Here is a 5172-nt window from a genome sequence, read left to right as displayed (position 1 = left end):
TAAAACAAAAACAAAAAAATGAAAAAACAGATTTCAAAATGGGGTGTCTTGGTTACTTTTTTTCTCATTGTTGAGACAAAATACTTGATGCCCCAAATTAAGGAAGGAATGGTTTATTTAGCTCACAGCTTGTGGAGATTTAAGTCCATAATCAGTTGACTCCAAGGCAGAGTGCTGTGGCAGAGGGGCAACCATTCATGGCAGCAAAAGACAGAAGAAGCAACAAGACCCAGAGGGGGCGGGGGTGGGCAAGCCTGTTTTTCTCCTTTGTATTGTAAGCAGGCTGCCCATCCTGGCGCAGGTGTGGCACTCACCATCTGCCTGTCCTCCTCTTGCACAGGCTCAAGATGATTACAAAATGAGGACTCTGGTCCCCTGTTAGTTAAAATTCTAAACTTCTCAAATTGACATGGTGTATCAACCATTACAGTCCATCCCTGATACAGAACTTGGTACCAGGAATGCTGTCATTGCTGTGACTAAAACTAACCAAGAGCCTTTGGGAACAGCTTGTGGGAAGAGATTAGAAATGTTTGGAGATGTTACCTAAAAGAGCAGAGCTCGAATGGCTTATGCTTTTCTGTACAAGAAATTCTAGTCTGAGCTCAGAAAACCAATAAAGACCAAGTTCAAGAGATTTCTGCTAGAACGAACGACTGCATTTGCTGCTGGACTCCAGATGAGGTATGTTGTGGCTTGGTAGAAAGTTTGTCTGTATTTTGCTTGTGTTCAGATACGTGGGCAGTGGACTAAGTAATCTGGCTGAAGAAATTTCAAGACAGTTGAAAGTTGAAGCTGTGGCATGGCTATTGTTGGGAGCTTCTAGCCAGATTTATGTTGCAAATCAAGAGCAAGGAATGCGGCAGAATGATTTAAAATATTGTGAGTTTGGTCAGAAAGGAAGCTCCAGTGAAACTGTGAACTACAATGATAGAGCTGAGGAGATCTCAATTGCTGAGAAGGAATAGGAGAATACAACAGATGACTTAAAGGCATTATAAGAATCAGCAAGTGTTCACCCACTGCAGCTTCAAAAAGTGAAAGACTGTTTTGAGGAGAAAGCTACAGAGCACCATGTTCCAGAATGGTAGCAGTCACACTATGTTCCAGCATGGTGGCAGCATAGAAAATTTGTTCCTCAGAATTGGACTCAGAGTGTCCAATGATTCAGGCACTCAACTTCTATAACCAAAAGAGAAGAAAGCCTGGCTACTGCACCAGCTGGCAGCAGACCTTGACATCATCCATGTGGTGCTGGTTTGAGGTACAAGCAGAATGTAAGAGTTACGGAGTTAAGAAGGCTTCCATCCTGATTTCAGAGGGCCTTGGTGGTCAGGAAGTATGGCCCTGAGATGGCAGTGTGTGAAGCTGTGAAGGTAAAGCCAAACATGCAACAGAGACCCCAAAAGTTTGGAAAAGCCAGGAACATGGATCATCTAGGAAAAGCTGCAAAGAAGGACCAAAGCCAGCCCAAGAGAAAACCCATGGGAGCTGCAATCATCGGCAGTGCCATAGATGCAGTTATCCAAGCCAATTGGTTACAAATTGCCTCAGATGCTGCGTGTAGAAATACAGAACTTAACATTTGCCTTTCTGGATTTTTGATTTGTTTTGGTTCCAAACCTTTATGTTTCTCTGTTTGTAACTTTTGGAATGAAAATGTTTATCACGTGCCATTGCATGTTGAAAATATTTAACTAACTTTTCATTTGTACAGAGACATGTAGCTAAGAGTTTGTCATACATCTTGGAGCCAATTTGGGACTTGGACTTTTCAGCAGTGCTAAAACTGTTGGGACTTTGGCACCTCTTAGAGATGGACTAAATCCCTTTTGTATAAAGGGATGTATAAGGGTGGAATGCTGTGGTTCTAAGGTAACATAATGTTAATAGACAATACTGGTTCTTAAAGATTGTTAAACCTATGTCATAATGTTTAAGTTGTGAAATGATAAGAATAAGCATGTTATATCTGGAAACTGGTTTAAAGAAAGGTGTCTGGCTACCAAGTTGACAAAGGGTGGATTGTAATGGTTGATACATTGTATCGACTTGAGAAGTTTAGAAGTTTAACTAAATGACTCCACAGGGGACCAGAGTCCACACTTTGTAAACATCTTGAGCCTGTGCAAGAGGAAGACAGGGAGATGGTGTAAGTGCTACACCTGCTCTAGGGTGGGTAGCCTGCTTAAAACACAAGGGAGGAAAAGAGGCTTGCTCCCCACCTTTGGTCTTGTTGCTTTTTCTGTCTTTTGCTGTCATGAATGGTTGCTCCTTTGCCACAGCACCCTGCTTTGGAGTCAACCAATTATGGACTTAAACTTCCACAAACTGTGAGCTAAATAAACCATTCCTTCCTTAATTTTGGGCATCAGATATTTTGTTTCAGAAATGAGAGAAAAATAACCAACGCACAGAGTATGGTAGTACATGGCTGTAATCTTAGCGGTGGGAGGCTGAGGCATGAAGATCATCATAAATTTGAGGCCAGTTTAGACTATACAACAAGACTCTGTATTCAAAGACTACCTCCATAAGAGAGAGAGAGAGAGAGAGAGAGAGAGAGAGAGAGAGAGAGAGAGAGAGAATAGCAAAAACAAAACAAAAAACCCCAAGAACCCCCTCCCCCAGATTTATCCACTAGGATGGTAAATTAGAAAGGACAATGTCCTATTGTGATGTGGATCAGTTTATACTGTCAGAAATATAAACAACAATGCTTTGTGGAGTTTTCTCTGTACCCTCCTTGCCAAGGTTATGCTTACTTCCCTTCAACTTCTTATTTATTTATCTGGAGGGTTTTTGAGACAAGGTCTTTCTGTGAAGTCAGGCTAACCTCACACTTGAAATGATCCTCCTGCTTCAGCCCCGAGTGCTGGGATTACAGGTGTGTACTACCATGCCTGGTTTTGTTATACTTAACTTTTTCAATTATTATTTTCACCCATTCCAAGGAATTATTCTAGCATTATTCTGAGTGCGCTCTCTGTCTCCTTTTTACTCTGGATTAAGGTGGGGCTGGAGTGGGGGCTTAGAGACCTCTACAGCTCTGGTCTTCATGATAATTTAAGAAAAGAGAGATGTCTTTTCCTTAACTCTTAAGGAATTGGGTTGAATTCACCGGGTATTGTGTATTTCTCAGCTAAAATTTCTCTTTGAGAGCCAGGTTCGGTGGCACACACCTGTGATTCCAGCTCCAGAGCTGAGATGGGAGGATTGCCATGAATACAAGGCCAGTTTGGATTATATAATCAGTTCAAGGCCAGCCTGAACTGCATAAAAGACCCTGTCTTAAAAAATCAAACCAACCAAACAAAAATCCCAAACAACACCATCAAAATTTCCTCTTTGGAAAGCACACAGTAAGAAAGACAATTAAAATAAGTTTTTACAATGGCACCTCACACTGCATGACAGTAAGTGGGGAGAGAGTTGGGGCAGCAGAGCAGGGAGCTGTCTGCTTCCCTCTAACACTCTCAGGAAAGTACTCCTTCCTGACTTTGACAATACCGAGCTAGCAGATTTGTGGCTCTCAGATTTGAAAGCTGTGCCTCTCAAACCCCTTCTTGTACAACCCTCTGCTGCCACCTGACCCACATTCCTCATTTTCAGTTTGGATTTCCACTCCCCACCCACTTTGTGTCCCTACACGAAGATGACCTGGCCTCTCATGTCTGTCTCTGCGAGCCCTGCCTGCTGATCACTCAGCCTCAGTTCTATATTTTTCAAGAAGCCTCGATTGATTCTCCAACTACATGCATTTCAATTCATCAGGGGTACTGTTTTGGGGATCGTTTCTGGGGACTTGGGGATGCATTATCTCTATCTCTTGTTTTTTTTGTCTTTACTTTGACTCTTGGGGTGGGGGGAAACCAAGTCAATGCAGTAATTTCTTCAACCATAAGCACTATTTACTTTTCCCTTTCAAAAAGACACTTGAACAATCAAACCTAGGGATTTAGTTTTTAATTTTTTTTTTTTTTTTTTTTTTTTTTTTTTTGGTACCAGGGATTGAACTCAAGACCTTGCACTTCCCAGGCAGGCACTTGTACCACTGAGCTAAATCCCTGGCAAATTTAGAGGTTTAAAGACATGCAAATGAAGAATTTGCCATAGAGGGAACAGATGAAAGTTTCTTTGCAACTGTTTGTGGTTCTTGCTGGGCTGGACGTACCCTAAGGTGTGTGAATAGCTAAAATGCAATAAAATGTGATTCCTAGAAGAGGATAGATGCATTTTCTTCTTATGCAGTGAAGAACAAAATCAGGTTATTATAGATCTATGTTTGTGGACAAGAGAAAATCCCTTTTGTTAAAAAAACAAAACCTTTGTTTAAAAAAGTTGTATGCAATATAGTATAATTTTTGTTTAAGAAAAAAATTAAAAAGCATGAAAAGAAATTTGGAAAGGTAGATACCAAATAGTTCTCTTTGAGTGGAGGAATTATTGGCGATTAAATAAAAACACTTCCTCTTAATCCAAACTCTTTGTAACAAGCAATGTCACTGTTATAATCAGAAAGACTTTTGTTCATTTCTGAAAAAAGCACAGAAATAAGGATGGCAATTTGGTGCAAATGCAGATAGATCACTTTTGAGACAGCATAAAATTGAATATTAAAAGGTGTTCTGTTTTGTTTTAATATGGAGCAAAGACTGGCATGGGCCATGTCTACAGGGACTTTGAGCAGATGTGGACTGAGTGATTGCAATGTTTCAGGGTAAACATTATAAAAATAAACAAATGAGCAAACTAATAGAATGTGATAGACAGGATGCCTGAGTAATTACTATAAATGTTCGTACCTTTTTTTTTTTTTTGTCAAGGACCCAGAAAGGACTTTAACCTCTAGGATTGTTAATCTGGCTTCTATCACCGGGTAGAGTTAGTAGCACTTTATGTTCAAAATCATAAATGCACGATTTGTCCTTGGTGTGCTCTGGCAGTTGTGTTTTTTTTCCATGGGAGTTTGTTATCTCATCCTGAGAATGGAAAATGTACAGATTGGTGATACCACAGCTGTAGCGGTCTACAACCTTGAGATTTTCTTATGAAGGTGGGAATTTTAACATGTGGGAATTCACTTGAGTTCTCACAGGGCCAGTGGATTGGCCTCAGCTGCGCTCCCTATAAATAAAGTTCAAGAAGGACTCTGAATCCTGGACTCTGGGA

The sequence above is a fragment of the Cavia porcellus genome, unplaced genomic scaffold (assembly GCF_034190915.1).
Source record: "Cavia porcellus strain 051 isolate PalLab524CR breed Dunkin Hartley unplaced genomic scaffold, mCavPor4.1 scaffold_2, whole genome shotgun sequence".
Taxonomy (NCBI): Eukaryota; Metazoa; Chordata; class Mammalia; order Rodentia; family Caviidae; genus Cavia; species Cavia porcellus.
This window is presented reverse-complemented; position numbering follows the sequence as displayed.